The sequence below is a fragment of the Natrix helvetica genome (genome assembly GCF_964273705.1).
Source record: "Natrix helvetica genome assembly, chromosome: 1".
Lineage (NCBI taxonomy): Eukaryota > Metazoa > Chordata > Lepidosauria > Squamata > Natricidae > Natrix > Natrix helvetica.
Genome location: NC_138548.1, coordinates 202,208,191 through 202,227,590, shown reverse-complemented (window position 1 = coordinate 202,227,590; position 19,400 = coordinate 202,208,191). Strand labels below are relative to the sequence as shown.

General features: G+C 40.2%; 1 protein-coding gene across 1 annotated transcript in view; it reads left to right on the top strand.

The window, feature by feature from the left end:
- Positions 1 to 19,400, top strand: part of KCND1 (potassium voltage-gated channel subfamily D member 1) — a gene marked incomplete at its 5' end in the record, with an annotated part of 48,191 nt that overhangs the window by 11,325 nt on the left and 17,466 nt on the right. The window lies entirely within an intron of this gene.

Sequence of the window (19,400 nt, the reverse complement as noted above, 5' to 3'; positions counted from 1 at the left end):
GGTGGAGGATGTTGCCGCAATAAATTGAGTGGGGCTATTGACACTCTTGGCTTTCTTAAGAACAGGCCTGGCCGGCAGGCATACTTTCAATACATCAAAAACATCATCTTTCCTTGCTCCTTCTTCCACTCCATCCCGGACATGGGGAATTTTGTCAGTCCAATTTTCCCATTTCAGCCTATTCTCTGCTCACCACCTCTGTAGTGTGATAGTCTGCAACGCAAGGTTACTGCATCTTCTTTCCAGTGGAGTGGAAATGCTATGAGTTGGTACCTAGGGATGATATGAATATTTCATGCTATCCGTATTTATAATCAGTGCCAGCAAAATATATCCTCCTTGAATGCAGAGAGGAAGGATCTATGGTGTTTATTTTACAGCCGGTCGTCATATTTGTTTCCTGTCCGTCGCAAAAATCCACCCTCCCTTTTGACGTCTGCAAAGTAGAAAGAGAAAACGTCTAAATTAAGGAAAGAGTTTCTAATTACCAACTTGCCTTTGACTTGATCTCCTCCTGCTGTACCCTCAAGGTGGACAGAGATTGAACATTGATTTGTGACCAAAAGGAAGCCAGTCAGACTGGAAGTTATCAGTGATTCTTTGTAACGATAAAGATTGATATTGAAGCTGGCCCAAGACATTTTATTGTTCCTCCGCTGGGTGCTCAGCAACCAAAGAAATACCCCCTGGAATCAAGGCGCGTGAGCACTTTTCCTGCAACGTTGCAAATATATATATAAGTTGTGCCTTTTTGAACTGCAAGGAATTCCATTGATGCTTCCTCTTCCAAATGCAGTATTTACATTTGAGTGGATTGTGTTTTCCCCCCCTGGAGCTCTCCTTTTAAAGCAGATATGGCACTGCTGCAAGCAATGTGGTCCAAATCAAAGTAAACAACCAAAAAGATTGCAGTAATTGCGGCTGCAGGAGTTATCCTGAAAGAGAAAGGACTTATTTGAATATTGTCTTAACTGTCTAGGACAGAATAGACTGATGAGTTAGTCTTGCAGAAGTTGTTTGTGGCTTATTGACCTCGACTTCAGCAGTCGAGGTCAATAAGCCATGGTGATGGAGGTTGTCGGTAAACATTTAAAAGGGTTTCAACCCCTGTTCCATGGTTTTGCCTTCAATCAATGGGCTGAGTGTGTTTACCCCTGGTCAGTTGCTATTTACTTGAGAAGAAAGGGAGGGGAGGGATAATAAGAAATCCTGTTTCTCTTCTAAAATCATATGGTGCCACAATACATTAAGGTGCAGATTTTCATTGATTGATTGATTAATTGACTGATTGAGTCATAAGAGCCGCGGTGGCACAGTGGTTAGAACGCAGTACTGCAAACTACTTCTGCTGATTGTCTGTAATTTGGCAGATCGAATCTCACCAGGCTCAAGGTTGACTCAGCCTTCCATCCTTCTGAGGTCGGCAAAATGACCCAGATTGTTGGGGGCAATAGGCTGTCTCTATAAACTGCTTAGAGAGGGCTGTGAAGCGGTATATAAATCTAAGTATTAATGTTATTGCTATTGATTGCTTGATTGCTTCATTCATTCATTCATTCATTCATTCATTCATTCATTCATTCATTCATTCATATCATTTTCCTGAGAACTGGTGAATTTGCTGGTCCTTTCGCGTAGTGGAAGAACTTACAGCAATCTCCAAAATCGTTATCAGTCTGGGAATTGATAAAGTCTGACACTGATCACCTGACTTGCTTTGCTGCAAAGAAAGAACCAGGCAAGTCAGATTGATGCTTCTTCTGCTCCTATAGCAATAAGAACGGAACTGACCATAAGCCTCTGCAATAGATCAGATCCTGGGAGGTGCTCAGTGATGCGAATCCTGCCACCCACCCACCCCGGACACCAATCAGTGATGTCCATAGGAGGGCCAAAGCAGGCAGGATGGCAGTTGTAGCATTGCAATTGAAGCCCTCCCATATACACCATACAATAGAAGTGGGCTTGGATTGTGATGCTATGATTCCATGCTGCAGACACTGCTGCCACTACGTAATTGTGACTTGAGATCAGTCACTCCATCATCTATGTTTTTGGAGTTTTCTTTAGTTTGTTTGTTTATTTTTGCTAAAGCAGAAAGATTATAGAGTAGGAAAAGAAGAGAAACAACAATTTATAGAATGCTGTTCAACACTCATTTAATTGTCACAGCTCTTCTCCCCCCACTCCTAAATATAATTCTGAGAATTGGAGATTGGGGTGGAGACTCAAAGAACTCTGTTCAAAACCTGTGCTACCTACTCATTCCTGTGCTGAATTTCAATTGTGTGGTTTTCCTGGAAGTTCAGTTCTGTAGCTTTCTTTGGAAAAAGAACGAATATTGAACCAGTTTGATTGTAATGCAGATATGTCTTGAGAAGAACAGATGGATGGGGTGAAAGAGACTTAGCTGGGGGAAAATATACGCCCTAGTCTTGAAATCATGGAAGATATTTCTAATGGCTGTGCATTGTGTCTAGTCATTTTTCTTTAAGGAAGGGCTCTATATAAACCTCTTATGCTGCACTGTAATTTCAACAGAGCGTTTATTTCTTACCCAAAGTACACCGCTGCCGAAATGCCAACAATGGTTTTCCTGATCTTCCAGAAATTAGAGATACAGAAAGCATGTCCTTGAGCAGAGGGGAACAGATCCCATGCAGTTCTGTTGCTGAGTCTATATTATAATTGAAAGATTTATTGTAGCTTTCCCCATTGACAGTGCTGGCTGTGGATGATGGGGATGGAGTCCAAATCTCTGAAAATATGTTTTATCAGTTCTTTTTGTTGCCCTTGAAAATGAAGAATCATTTTTCAGATTTTAGAGTGCTTGGTGTGACATTCCTCTATGGCTATTCTGGACCCCTTGCTTTTTAGCTTGTATAGCAGCCTTTCTCCAGCTGTCATAATCTCAGGCCATTTACTATGCTCAGGCCAGTGGATACTATAAGTTCAAACATCTGGGCCATGCTGGATCAAGAAAAGATGCCATATAATCAAAGAATGCGAGTGTAGTACCTTGTCAAAATGATTTGCCATCCATTCACACATTGTTTCCTCTACAGTTCTTTGCAACTATTCTATAAAATTTCAGCCATCTTAAATAAATGATATGGCTTTCTATGGATTTTGAGCCTTTTGTACTCATTTTAATAAAGCAATGATGGGATCAGGGGAAAAGTGAAATTTCAAGTTTTCAGTTCACCTTCTGAATCTACTGTCATTATTATTTCTTTCATATTGTAAGTATTCCCTAAGAGACACATGGTAGAAGGTACTCCACAAGTAGATAAATTCAGTGGAACCTCTCCGGAATAAGGAGTGGATGGGAGATTACCCACTTGTGTAATATGGAGAAGAAATAATAGGGTATGTGATTTGGAGAATGAGATCTTCCAAAGCATTGTGAAAACGGGGCTTCTCCTTTTCTCCTAATCATGCACTCATTTTCATGTGACCTGGAGAAGACTAGAAGGTTTCCAAAGGATTGTGAGAATGGGCTCTACGATTTGGAGAAAAAAAATGGGACATGCAATTTAAAGAATAGTATGAGGTGGCCTCAGGAAGAAGGCCTGGCACAGCTAAATAATGTTTTACATAAAGTTTCTTCTCAAGAGCAGCAGTAGAAAAATAGCAGAAGTCAACAGGGTGTGGCAGAAATTTTCTTCATCTGGGACTCCTTCAATTAATGACCCACGATTCTTGAGTAATGATGGCAACTAGGAGTCCCTGGATTGGGCTCACTGAGTGATGCGGTCCTGTGACTTCTTACATAACAAATACATTGTTTAGCGACAGAAATTCTGGTCCCGATTGTGGTTGTATGTTGAGTACTACCTGTATACTTGTGATGAAAATCGGAAGTCATTTCTTTAAATATTTTTCTTTTTTCTTTCCTTTCCCATTTTATCCTTTCTATTTCTCTTTTTCTCACTGAGTGTAATCTGTATTTGCTTCCACTACTGTAATTAAAAATTTCTGTAACAATTATTTTTAAAAAATAAACAAAAGAATCTTCCTTAATTTCTGAAACTTCTGTAAAAGGGCCCTCTTCATCATATAAACCAAATGGTAAGTTAACAAGGCAAGAATATTAGGCAACCTGTAGAACAATGGCAAATTTAGCTTAGAAAGCAATGGGCAGGGTTTTGGTTTCATCTGTCTGAAACTATTTGGAAAAATAAATATCTCACAGGTTCAAGAAAGAGATTTACTTCAGAAGAGGTACAAGAGCCCTTGTCTCACAAGCATAATGGAGCCTGGAATTTCCATCACAATGGAATATTGATGAGGTTGGAAGTTGAAGCATCCATATGACCGACCTGATTTTACAACCTTTTTTGCGGCTATGATTAAATAAACGCCACAGTTCTTAAATTTGTCAATGCATTCCTATGGCTGCCTTTTGCCAGAAAAAGACCAAAAAGTCCAGTTTCGGGGGGGGGGGGGGGAAGTATAATGCATCACATGACTGCCAAATGCTACAGCCAGCTGTAAAGGTGAGCCAGTTGCCAAGTGCTTGAAATGTGATTGTGTGACTGTCGGGGAGAGGTGCTTCCAGAACTCCAGAATTAGATTGTAGGTACCTTTTGGGAGGTCCGTCGTAAGTTCAAATAAATGCTAAGAAACTAGTTAAGAGAGGACTACCTGTATTGTAATTTCTAACCTCCTGAATCGATGGTAGTCCTAAAAATGAGATAAAGGAGACTGTATTAATGGGAGCCTGGATATGATTTAGGAGGAATTCATACTTCACTGTGTTAACAGGAATTGTCACAGCAGCACAAAACATTATTTGACTTCATAGAGTTTGATCTATTGAGATTATACAGATAATCCTTGACTTGCAACAGTTCATTTAGTGATGGTTCAAAGTTACAACAGCACTGAAAAAAGTGGCTTACGATCATTTTTCCAAACTTAGAACATTTGTGGCAACCCTATGATCAAAATCCAGGTGCTTGTCAACTAGTTCATACTTATGACCGTTCCTGTGTCCCAAGGTCATGTGATCACCTTTTGTGACCTTTCGACAAGCAAAATCAACGGGGAAGACAGACTCACTTAAAAACCATGTTACTAACTTATCAAGTGCAATGATTCACTTAACAACTGTGGCAAAAAAGATCTTAAAATGGGGCAAAACTCACTTAGCAAATGTTTCACTTAACAATAGGAATTTTGGGTTCAATTGTGGTCGTACGTTGAGGGCTACCTGTATTTTGCTCATGCTCAGACATAAGGGTTTAGGAAGGAACACTCCTGAGAAAGAATTCACATGATTTCAGTCAAGTAGAAGCCCTTCTTTTGTTTTATAGAATCCCAAAGTTTACTGGTGTTGAGCACAAATGTAAAATTGTGGCTCAAAGAGTAGCAACTGACTGAAGCAAGGTGGTGTCTAGAATCCATTATAGCATGTACACATGGCTTAAACTACACCTCTGGCCTTCCGGATATTAAACTGCAATTCCCAGAAGCATCTGAGTTGGAGAATGTTGGGAATTTTAATTAAAAGCTGGAGTCTAGAGTCATTTGGGAGGGCAATTTGATACTCATAGAGGCTTGTCCCGTGAGCAGTGGGTATTTGATTCCAATACTAAATTCTCAGTTCTCCCCTCATCTAAAAATACAAGTTTGAGGTGGAAAGATTTTGGCTAAGGTCAGTTATGGTAATGACCTTCTAAGTATTTTAAATTATGTCAATATAAATTTCCATATGATAGATGGGAAACACAAACTAGATGGACTTGCACATGAAATTAAACATTACCATGCAGGGTACAGCAGTTTTTTTTACTGTTATTGTTGTTGTATTTGGGTTACAAAATCTTTGCCGATCATTACAAAATGCCAGAAATCTGATTTAGCATTTGCTCGCCTCTGATGATCGGGTCTTTTATTGATTTGTCCCCATGAACTTCATATTAGCCTTTCCATGCCTCCCCTTGCATTTTTTCATATTAAAATTCATGTCTGTAAATGCCTCAGGACATAAATGCTATCAAAAATCCATATTCAAGCCCAGAGGCCCATTTCAGCTCCAAAGAAAATAGCAAAGGACAGGAAAAGAAATGAAAGGGTCTAACAGAGAAAGAATGTGAACAAATTATTAATATGTGTTTCTGGATTGTAAGAAGGGGGATTTAGTGATTAAGTCACAATCTTATTAAAAGAGGCATGTTTTAAAGAGAGATTAAAGGGGAAAGAGACCTGATCCATATTTGATGTCTTTCAGATATGTTGGGACTACAACTCCTCAAATTCTTATTCAACACATCCTTCCATCAAAAGTTAGAAATTTATGGAAATTATAATTTCATTATACTTGGAAGGAAGATAGGATCTCTTCTTTATTCCAGGGAACTTTTGGTTTGGAGAGCAGTAATCCAGAAGGTACAACCTGCAAAAGAGACAAAATCTAATGTTAATCATTCCAGTTGTATATATAGCATATATACATTACCCATGCAAATTATTTTTTTCCCAATGGTATCATTCATAGCGATCTTGGCATTTAAAATTTGTGAAGTCTTCTAAAAACACAGAATTGGAGATGTTAAAGCAAGGTATTATGGGATAGCATACAAGTGAATTGATGGGGTATGGTGGCTAGCAGCCAGGTCTGGCGAGTTCCCATTTCCAAGCTCCCCTCAGTCATTTATGTGAGGTAGACGTCCGCAAAGCCCAAGGTAGTTTGTCATGTGAAATACACCCGTCATCATCATCTTTCTTGCCAGGTTTGTGTCCCAGATGATAAATTTCAAGGATTTTGAATATTCTTTGCCAGTACACTATGAAGAAACTGTCAGGGAAACCTAAAGTAGAAAAGCTGTTAATTTTCAATAATTCCTTGCACCAATCGGGGTAAAATGGGGGAAGGCTTGCCTTCCTTTCATTCCTCTTCTCATTGGTTGGGTCAGCAGATGTCAGATCCCTTTGGAAGAATACATGAAGGACACTTAGACTCCTGGATATGTTTCCCATCTCTGTGAAAACTTCCCTCCCACAGCATCACCAGTGGGCATGCAATAGGGTACCACCAGCTAATGACCTTTGGCGGTAGTAAGTCCATCTTCCATCCAAGAGGAAGTCCTAATCAGACTGAGTTGTCAAGCCCACAAAAATGCTAAAGGTTAATATTAATACTATAGTCTCGTGTTTTTTCAGTCTTCCATGAAATAAATGTTGCCAGCTGATGAGAAGCCTGGTCTGCTGTAGTTTGTGAATAGCATCTGGTACATAGGAATTGGCAGGCAGTGTTATGGGGCAGGGGGATAAAAACTGCTGAGACCCTTTGGAATGAATCTCTTCTGGGAGTCCCACACCCCTTTCCCCTTCTAACTTCTTCCCTCTGGTGAGGAACAGCAATGTGGGAATCCCAGAGAGTGCTGTTTGCCCGGTTGTCCTGAGATTATGCATTCTTTCCCCCCCCCCCTCTCCTAAGGCTCTCCCTATTGGGAACGATGGCCTTTGGGTTCTTTCTTCCTCCAATCAGCCTTTATTTGATTTATTTCTGCTCCCATTCAATTAGTCATGTCATTTCTGAGCATATTTTATTACATAATAGCAGATCACTTTAGTTAGATTAATGATGTTCCTATATAAGCTATTTAGCTCTCTGCAATCTTCTAGCACCAGTCCCTGTCCCAAGAGAAGGTGCTGTGCTGGCTCACTGAAGAACAAAAAGGACTGCCAGTCTCGGTCAGATCGATCTTCCTTCAGGCTGTTGTCCTTTTCTTGAGGGCAGAACTAAATGTGATGGCAGCAGACCTCTATTTTGAATGTGAGTTCAGCCAAGCAGAATAGGAATGGTGACGGAGAGCAGTGCAGGGAGGGAAATCCTTGTACTGGAATAGAGGACAAAGGTCCCTGCTTAGGCTAACCATATCTTATTCATGTCCAGATAATGAGGTGTTGTTTTAAAAAAATTAGTGCATTATATCATGTCTCAATTTGTTCCTATTAGATGCTTTCTCTGAATGCTGTAAATTCAGAATCGTTGCAAAGATCTTGATGGGCTTGATCAGAAACTTCATAATTTCCATTTTTCTTTCATCCTGATTCTTCCACGTTCTTTACGAAAAGGTTGGCTTTATTCAGAACGGGAATTATTGGTTTTGCTTTTGTTTCGATATAATGTCGATAGAGGATATTATAGCGGCAGACTTTTCCAGCCTAATTTTTGAGGTCTGCTTTATCAAATAAAACAGATGAATTAAATCTATTAGAGCTTAAGCATATCTATTTTGTTTGTTTGTGTTTTTTTTTAATGGAAAAATAGTGCCAGTGATTTTCAAATTTCATCTCGGGGGGATTGGAAAGAGCAAGGAGCTGCATGCAGTTCTCAGGCTGGAGTGGAATGAATTGATGTGCTACCAAGTAACTTTTTTTTTTTAATAAAAGAAAAAACCCTGGCAAGATCAATCAAGAAATAAGAACCAGGGTTAGCACCTAACCAACAGATACTTTGGAAAGGCCTAACAAGGACTTGAAAGTTTTAGCTGTTGTACTAAATTAGGGAAAGTTTAATAAGTCCTACAATGGGCCTGGAATCTAAACAAACACAAGACGCCTGAGAACACTTTTTTTTTTTATTAAAAGAGTTTTGTACAAACAAATTTTCCCCCTTTTCACCCCCCCCTCCACACAATATAAATCTCATACAAATGCTATACCCCCCCAACCCCCCCGCAAAAATTCACATTCAAATATTATACCAAACACTTTGCCCCCTCCCCTCCCCCCATCTTAAAATAGATTACTCATAACCCCTCTCCTCCCAGCAAACACTATATAAATTTCTCTTAGATTAATAATAACACATTGATCCCATTTTCTAAGCTAATTTAACATCTATAACTCTTAATATAAATTTCTCCTAGCCTAACAATGTTTCATTAGTCCCATCTTCTAATTTATTCATACATATATATTGCCCCACCCTCCACCCTAACCCTCCCCCACCTCCCACACAAACCCACCCCCCTGACTTCCGCTGTATACCACTCTAACAATTCCAAACATCCCATATACTATTTACTCTGATCATCTATCGGTCTAAACATTCTTACCTAAAGGCTAGATAATAACTCCTAGTCTGGTATTTATTCTGTATATAATCAATCCATTTTGCCCATTCCTGTGTGTAATCCTCCTGTTTCTGAGCTTTTAAGAAAGCTGAAATTTTTGCCATTTCAGCGAACCCCGCCACCTTCTGAATCCATTGATCAATTGTCGGCAAAAAATGAAAAACATGAAAAAAGGTAGCATCTAGACACCCGCATCTCCAACATTTTGGTTGAACATTTGGGTACATGCATGATAATTTTTTAGGATCTAAATACAATCTGTAAAACATTTTATAGAAATTCTCCCTTAAATTCTGTGACTGTGTAAATTTAACATTCTGAACCCATATTTTTTCCCACGTTTCCAACATAACCACTTCACCAAAATTCTGAGCCCATTTAATCATACAATCCTTAACCAATTCACTTTCTGAGTCTCTTTCTAACAGTACATTATATATTCTTTTAACTTGTTTTGGACCAGTCTCTTTTATCTGCTTAATCAGTTCCACTTCTTTATCCATAAAACCGACCCTACGATCTTCTTCCCATCTCTTCTGAAGCTGTATGTAATGTAACCAATTTAAAGTAATTCCTTCTTCCAACAGCTGTTCTAGACGCCTGAGAACACTTGAATCTGCAGCCTTGTATGGTTCTGGCAGGATGCATTAGAACTTGCCTTTGCTACCTGGAACAAAGGGCCTGATTATTCAGACTCAAATAGGTAAACCGTGTGATCTAAGATACACATATGTATGCACGTCTTTGCCTCTCCCTTCCAAAATATTGACCCTTTATAGACAGGTATGCATGATATATTCTCCTTGATCATATACCCTTGTTTGGCTTTGAGTGTAAGAATTTCTGGCTTCCGGATTGGTGAGTGAAGCTTTATTTATCTGATGTGTTTCAGAGAGAGGGAGGGAGCACACTTTCCATTAGTCAAAGCAATTAGAAATAATAAAAGGCAAGCAAAAATCAAGCAAATTAAAAATAGAGTTAAAAGACTTAATGAAAACATCGTTTAAAAAAGCAAGAACTGTCAATGCCCACCCAACTCAACATAAAAACGGCTTATCCATCAAAAGCCTCCATAAGAATGTTTTTGTCTAGAAATTAGAAAAGCTTAGATTTCATATGACTCTTACCCTAACCCAGTATGCTTACTCTCCATTTCCTGACCAGTATCCTGGTGGGTCTAACATAAGACAATCCCCACCACAATTCTCTCCATCTAATCCTTTTCTTTTCTTTTCTTTTTGACAGACTTAAAATATTTGCAGCACCTGAACTGATTTAGAACTGTTTGAATGGGTCAGAGCACCAGGTTTCGGCTCCCTCGTCTGGTGAACTAGAAAGCGCTGTGTACAATAAATATAAAGAGCGCTAATCTGTGCTAAAACAAACCCAGAATCTTTTCAAGATTCTTTGCAAATACAGCCCTGCTCTGTGACATCCATTCTGCAGAGTAAGCATCTTCGTATGCATATTTGCTTAGTCTGCAACCCTCTGTTTTCGGGAAAGGAAGCCCCATTGAATAAAACGCATTGAATAAAACGGAGCTTCGTTCCCAGGAAAAGTGATGGGAATCGAGCTGCACATCTTGCGTCTGTGCTGATCATGAGGACTGATGTTAAGCAATTACACATATCCTCACCACCAGGGCCTTGGTTGGCATCAACTGCTGATTCTCAACAGCCTCTTCAAATTGTAGGATGTTGTCAAGGACTTGCCTATACTGGGTTTTATCAAAATTACTCCGTAGCTTTTGAGAGTTATAAATGTGGACGGGGAGGGGAGACATGAATAAAAATATGGATTCTAATGGATTTCTATTATATATGCTCTGCAGCACTGACTAGCACTGATGTTTTTGAAAAAGGCTCCCTTCTTCGTTGCATAGTTGATGAAATGGTTCCTCGTTCATCTGTTGCAACACGCAAAGCATTTATCTTACTTTCAATCTGATCCCTTTGAAACTGCAGTGCAAATACATTGCTCAATAGTTGTACAAGATAGATTGGTAGCAGATTTTCCATTTATGGTAAAACTTTTCGCTGAATCAGACTGCTGTAGTTCATTTACCTCGTGCTCTCCACCCTTGATACAGTCCTTCTTCACCAACTAATGTACTGCAGATACTAAGATAGGAAAGGGGGGGGGGGGGAATGAAAGGAAATTACTAAACAGAAGTAGGGAAAAGCTTCATCTTCTTCCTGGGAATTTAAACATGGAATTAGAAAATCTGACCTAAAAGACTTTTACAGATGGCTGCCACTAAGACTAAATCATTGGGCACAGATCTTGGGGATCCTAGTCTCAACACCTACGTAACATTTTTTTAAAAAATCATCAGAGATATTGCCTTACCTCCCACTTCCTTCTCTGCCACCCCACCCCTCCTTCCTCAAAGACTTTCTGGACAAGTGAAGACACCACAGACAATGGCTGGTTTGTTCTGCAGTTCTCTGCCAAATGCTTTTAAAAGTACAAGGAAAGAAACAAAAGGTGCCTTGTTAAGAAATAGGAAGTGGGGGGGGGGGGCGTGAAGGAGAAAGGGAATACTAACGATACTCAAAAGTGTGCCTATTTTCATGCTCCAAGAAGGTACCTTATTCAAGCCTCTTCAACCCCGGCAGCATGGCTCTTGTAGCCATCAGCACTCTGACCAGCCTCCCAAATTCTCTTTATCTGCCTCTGATATGAGGATCAGAAAGTAGAACGAGAGACAAGCGTTTCTCTCTCTTTGCTAACACTGGAGCCTGAGGTCTTCCAACAAATGTGACTAGTGAGGATTCAAATCAACAGGTAGCATAGTTCATACTATGCAGGTGGAAATACACTTTATAGCTCCAGCCAAGTGCTGTTCACCAGTGCCTGTGCTAGCAGAAAACTAGAGTAGCATAAAATTGATCTCTCTGGTACTGTCTTTATTTACAGCGTACAGTACAAGTAAGAATAGGATTTGGTGCGTTTTTTCAGCTTTGTTTGCCTCTCCCCTTTGACATGGGCTGGTCTTGGAAAGGAGATGAATTTCCACAGCTAGACCCCTGGAGATAAACATCTGGCAATCTGTGGTGTGTTTTTGCACAAGTACGTTCATTGGTTCATTTTGACAGTTCGAGAGTGGAATAAGATAAACTTGTCATTGACTCCTAGAGATCTTCCAATAATACAATATTAGGCTCTTTACCTCTCACCAGGCTTAAGTCTTGAAAACAGCTTTGGGATAACATACCACAGTCTTGCAATCTAGATCAGAGGTGTCAAACTCAAGGCCCAGAGGCCGGATCTGACCCGCAGGATGCTTAGATCTGGCCCATGGGGCCGCCCTAGAAACAGCAAAGGATCGGCTTGCAGGGTCTCTGGCAGCGAAAACACAACTTGGGAAAGCTGCCTACGGCCGTTGCTAACAGAAGGTTGCAGGGTGCCGTCGCAGCCGAAAACAGAGCTCAGGAACCCATTTCCACTGGCAGAGTGCTCGGGCCACCACAGACACCCCCGACATGAGTGATGTCGAGCTGCCCACGCCCACCCTGCCCACGTCCCCATATGTGAAATACAACCCTTATACGGCCCTCAGTGAAATCAAGTTTGACACCCCTATGGCACATGTGCTGGAAGTGGCACACAGAGCCGTCTCTACGGGCACTCGAACCATCAGAGGGTGTTAACATTTTTATTATAAATGATTTAAGGGGGAACGTTTACAATCTTTACAAAACATAACTGTATCTTACAGGGAAGAAAAATTAGACGGACGTGACCTGAGATTTGGGTGGCATGGATATTTCTGGTATTACAAGGTCAAGATTAATGTGGATTTTAAGAATCACTATGTTAGATGTGCTATATTGAGAATTTAGAATAGATACAAACCAGTGGTGGGTTTCAATTTTTTTTAGAACCTCTTCTGTAGGTGTGGCTTGCTTTGTGGGAGTGGCTTGCTGTCCATGTGGCTGGGTGGGAGTGGCTTGCAAGCCATGTGACTTGGTGGGCATGGCCAACTTGTAAAATGTGGTGAAACTCACTTAAGAACGCTCTTGCTTAGCAACCAAAATGTTGGCTCAGAAACACTGGCATTGAAGTGTGCAAGTCTTAAAGCTATCAAGTTACAAGACCCTTCCACTCCTAACCCTTTAGAAAAAAAACCCCAGGGGTTTTCAAACTTGACAGCTTTAAGACTTGTGGACTTCAACTCCCAGAATTTCTCCTCTCACTCTTCATCTTGATGATGTGCGGACGGGTGGGGGGAGGGAGCTGGAACCAGTTATAAACGGCACTGTAGATTTTTGGAACCTCTTCTATAGAAGAGGTTAGAACTGGCAGGAACCCAACCCTGATACAAACCCAGATTATGCCCCAAAACATCTATGTGGCTCTCAGCACAAGAACATTTTTAGATGAGACATAATAGGCAAACACAAGTGGCTAACTTATCACCAGATGCTAGAATTTTGTTGAGAGGGATGTAAAATACAGTGAAATAAAGAATTTGTGACAAAGGGATATAGCTGTCAAGGATTTTCATATTTACTTTGTAGTTAATAAGTTTCTTATTTTTGCAATTGGAACTTATTTTTTATTATCTTATTTTTGCAATAGTATTAGATTTTCGTTTAGTATTAGCTTATCGGGCCTTGGTTTGCTGAGTGCTAGTAAGAATTCAGATTAGCTAATGCATTTATAGGGAATGCAAGTTAGATAAATATGTAAATAAACTTGAGATCAGAGGACAGCCACAGAGAAACAGTTCTCATAGGCAAGGATGAAAAAGTTTGCTGTTTTGTAAAAAAGCAAAGATTCTAACTATTATCTAATTAAAAATGCATGAAGATGGAAGTTCAAGGGCTAATGTAAATTGTGATAGCAGCAGCTTGGGGTAGCAACCAATTGTGGGAGAGGAACAGTACAAAACAGCGTACCAGAAAGGAATGGAAGATTGGCTTGATACTCTAAAACTAGCACTAATTATAATTTGGTTCTCAGTCCCTGGGACCCAATAGAATAGATAAATATATAATCAGTATAAGAATGGTTCTGACTCCATGAAAGACACTCTTTCCTCATGCCTGCGCTAAAGAAAGGAGGCTGTGAAGCAATTGTTTCACTACATCACTGTAACAGTGTTCAGGCCAGGGCCGGATTTAGATGAAAAGAGGCCCTAGGGCAGGGGTGTCCAAACTTGGGAACTTTAAGACTTGTGGACTTCAACTCCCAGAATTCCCCAGCCAGCCATGCTGGCTGGGGAATTCTGGGGGTTGAAGTCCACAAGTCTTAAAGTTCCCAAGTTTGGACACCCCTGCCCTAGGCTATTCCACTTATGGGGCCCTTTCACCTCCCATGTTTAAGTTTGTAAATTACATGAGAGATAATAAAAGACATCATTACTGTGATATATATCAATATATTAAATGAAACATGTTGTAATTGGTACTAACCTTTATAAAAAATGTGGCACGGATAATAAATAAAAATGAAAGGCCCCTCTTGATCTTGAGGCCCTAGGCCGAAGCCTAGTTAGCCTATAGGAAAATCCGGCCCTGGTTCAGGCCAATTCAGATTTGGAGTTAGTAGCCTCAATGGCTGTCTCATAAATCAGTGTTGTCTGTCAAATGCTGAAAGGTTGAACACAAACTTTACATGCCCAGAATCCCAAGGGATGGATGGGCCAAGATGTACAACTAATTTTCACGAATGTATAGATAACACTTAGTAGTTAGATAACTCCAGGCTGACCAACAACTGCACCCAATAGCTTCATGTAGACATTAAAAGGAGGAAGAGCGTCAAGCCCTGAGGCATAATAAAATGGAGGAGCTCATGAACAGACTCAACTGAGTGGATCTGGCCTTGGAAGAAGAACTATGGTAAACTATGGTTAACTATGCTTCCCCCAAAACTCTTAAGCCTGCTGGCCTTCTGCAAACCACTCAAGAAAGAGTTTGTCTGTCAGACATGGCGGTCAGCAGGTGACTGAGTTCATACGTTACATGAATTTGTTGTTGACTGATTTACTCTCAGTAACCATTTCCCCCCCTTTTTGATGTGGCTTTATTAATTGCATTTTGTTTTGTATTGATGTTTTTATTGTGTTAGCCACCCAAAGTCACTTTATGTGAGCTGGGCAGCCATATAAATCTAATGAATAAATAAATAAGCTATGATCAATGGTATTGAACACCGCTAAAGGAGCAAGGATGGATGCACCGCCTCCCACCCCAAGCCCACCAGAAATCATCAACAAGCATGATCAGTGCTCTCTCCGTACTATAATCCATCCTAAAATTTAACTGAAAGGAATCCAGATAATCTGCCTCCTCCAGGGTTCAATGGAGTTTCAGACCTATAACTTTCTCAACAACCTTCCCTAATAAGAGAGAGTTGGAGGCTGGGTAAAAGATTAGATTCAGCAATGCTTATTTCTGTAAGCTGCCCAGAGTCACCGTGAATTTGGTGACCATACATACGGTATATTAATAAATACATAAAAATAAATAAATGCCTTCTCAAGGACAAGATGAACCACTGCTTTACCATGGCAAGCATTCTGAGTCAGAATCTCAAAAGATTGTCCACCTCTGGGTAAAAAAAAGAATATAATTCTTAATTACTACTGAGAACATTGTGAAGGTAGAGGGCACTTCCCAGGAGTACCAGCGCTGACTGATAGATTTGTACATAGAATTGCAGGAGAGAATGGTACAGTTGCATGCCAATATTTGGCACCCTGTTCAAATTTGTGTTTCAATGAACAATATTTGGAAGCTTTTTTTTATCAAAGAAGATTGAAAGGACCGATTGAAAGAGTACCCAGATTTTGGCACTTCCCATAGTCACCATTTCTTCTCTGAACCTGTACACAATTGGACATAAATTGTAAGCATGCATTGAAATTTACAGAAAGATGTGTTTAACTCAGTACCAGGCTGAAATTTTTCAGTTTGCATGCATAGTTTGAGTTGGAGTGTTTCAATGTTGGCAGACAGACTACCTGTCCTTGATCTGCTCCAATAAGTCACAATGTATGTTGGAAACTACTATAGACTCTGTTTCTAATAGCATGCCTGTATATTTTGCATTTAAACTGCCTATATTTAACTATAAGGTGCTCTGACCTAGGCTTCCTGAGACAGTAGAAATCACACTCTTAGTCCCCCAAACCCTCTTTTCATTTCAACGGCCGTGAATTATATTCATTCACAGCCCGTAATGAGTCACAAACAGTTTGTGAAGAGTCCGACAGAAGTCTGTCACAGTCTTTCGGGATAAGGCTGATAAGTACCCACCTTTATCTCCCTTGAAATGCTGCCTAATTGCCAATTAGTTTTGCAAGGCTTCAGAGTTTAAACCAACCAGAACGAACAAAGTTCATTCCTGCCAAAGCTCACATCCGTTTGCTCCTCTTTTACGTCTTATGGGAGGGGCCAATCATCTCCAAGCCTTACATCTGAATCCTCCCTTTTGTCTTCTTGCCTTCTGCCAGCTCTGTGCATGCGCACACTGGGAATAGGATCCCCCTGTTCCTCTGCCTCACTGATGTTAGACTCCGGAGGCTCTAGAGGCAGCACATAACTCCCGGATGGCCCTGGCCCCCTCTCTGCCTCCGATGCAGAGCTCTCATCCGAGTCTTCCTCAGACTCCAGGATTGGCCCATGTTCCTCCCCAACCTCCTCACTGTCGGACTCTGCTTCCAGCTCCTCAGGCCACCGTGGACCACAACATGAGGCCCTTGGATTCAGAACTGTAAAATTTAGTGAAAGCTGAGGGTGTGCCCCTCACCCTTATTCTTTAACCCAACCCAATGTGAATGTACAGAGTTCCAAGTATCACCCCCAACAAAAGAAGACTTCGCAAATTGATTTTCCTCAAAGTTCCATTTTATTAGAGATGTCATATTGGCACATCTGGGAAAAGCCGAATCTGAAAGTTTCCAGGTTTTCCCCACCCAAGTGAAAGTTCAAGTCCCTGCCCAGCACCCACATATCCATCACATGGTCCAATCAGGCACCATCCCAACTTGAGATGCTTCCCAGTCACGCCACTCAAGGTGCAGGGCAAGAGGACCTTGACTGTCTGAGAAAGGAATTTTATTCAGACTATAACTCCCATACTCCATACAATGCCCCCTCCCATTTTCCTACAGTAGAAAATGTGGCAGGCCTGAAGGCCCAGTGTAAAAGATGGCTTTCAGGCCTGTCACAGGGAAGCTCTGGAATCATTTGGAGAAAGCCATGCTGAGTTGGATAAAATACCCAACCTCCATTTGTTTGTTCATTCCTTCATTCCTTCTGGTCTCTGCTGAGTCTTAATATTCAATTACCTGTTTCCTCTCCTTCTTTCCCCAGCACTGGTCCTATTAATGGTCTCCCAAGAGCCCATTCATCAAAACAGAATAAGGAGTTATTAAGGCCGTAATTCTTGGAATCTGCTGTTCTCCTACAGGTGCCATAGATTCCCACTCCTTAGGTCCAACTGGTTACATGGAGTTTGCTCCATTATGGGCCGGAAATGACATCTAGGTGGTATCCTTTGGGAGGAAGGACACACAAGATAGTGAGCAACCAACACCACCTACAGAATTTGGGGAAACAAGATCATATGGGAAGATGTCCAGCTCAACCATGAAGCCTTGCTACCAGAAACACTGGGATACATGGGGGAGAGTGGTGGGTGGGGAATTTGTCCCTCTGGATCATTAGATGTTATACCTTTAGAGGCATTTATATGTTGAAGAAAAAGAGGGGAAGGATCAATGCTGGTGGATAAAGGGGAGTGGGGGTGGAAAGAGATTGATTTGAAAATAGCAAATTTTTATTATTTGAAATGTGTCTGCCTGTATTAGATGGGTTAATATTCTTTTAACTGGTTTGACTGATGTATGTATCAGGCTTGACTTTCCAAGTCCAGTGTCCTCCAGATGTGTTAGAATACTATTCCCAGCACCATCCTCCATCATATCCCAGAGTCATTGAGAGTTGGGTGGTATACAAGTTTAATAAATTAAATTTTTGTAGCCATTAGGTGGGAATTTTAAGATTTCATCCCAGCTATATGGAGGATGCAAGGATGAGGTACTCTGCACCAGACCTATATACAGAGATCTCTTTTTAAGGGGAGGGAAATCAGTTTCAAAATGAGTTGGGCGATCATGAAATGAAACATTAATTACCTTCAGTCCTGAAGAACCAGGCTGAAGATTTAAATCTTCTGTAGCAGTGTGATTAGAGTTGTTGAAATGGTGAAATTTATATATGGAGTCTTATAATATTAGTTCTAAGCATGCTCACATGCTTATTGGTTTTATTTGGCTGCATGAAGCTTCTTTTGGGACTGAATATTCAAAAAAATATCATTCAAAACCCCATCAATCTATACTGCAAATCCTGCTTCTTCCTAATCAAATATTATTTTATTACCTTGGTCCATTCTGATTTTTAGTGACCAATGAAAGTGGCTGAATTTTGGGGAACAGTTTGTAGAACTTTGTCTTCATATGTCTTCAAGTCTCTTCTCATTGACATGAGTCTATTGATGTAGACACAAATAGAGCATCAGATAATGTCATACTAACTTTTGCAATCAATTCCACTAGATGTATTGGATTCCAGCTTCCATCATCCCTATTTCGCATGCTGAATGGGAATGGTGGGAATTGAAAACCAACATATTTGGAAGGCACCAGATTGGGAGAGATTGTTTTTCTATTCACTTTATAAGTAAAGAAATTCTTTACAGCAGTCCTGTATATAAAAAAGACCACCACCAGTGGGTCAACTCCCCAGTAATGACATGAAAGTGATCAACCATTGTCTTCTTTCAAGATGTTTTTTGTCAACTTCTTAATCTAGGGTAGACTTCTGGTATACTGGAGGAATCCCATTCAACTATTAACCAGGGTCATTCCTCTAGCTTCTCAGCCTAAAAGCTAATCTGAATAACCATTAGAATGCCACTTAAATATTGTAATTTTAGTCACAGTTTTTAAAAAAACCATTTAAATATATGATTGAACCATAAATAACATTCTTGTAATACATATTTAATCGTTCCTTTTTGTAAAATATACTCAAAACTTACATAATTAGTATAGATATTCAAAAAATGATTTTCAAAAAGACATATGGTAACAGAACTGACCAGAACAGTGAAATGAATAACAAACAAATAAAAAACCCTTAATAGAAACATATTGGAAATTTGTACTGGCCAAAAGAAAGTTCAGGTTTATGTGAATCAAAAATTCCAGTCTCGTACTTACATAATCTTTATGCAGCACACACAACCCAAGCTATCTAGTAGATATGCCACCACTATTATTTACTCATCCTC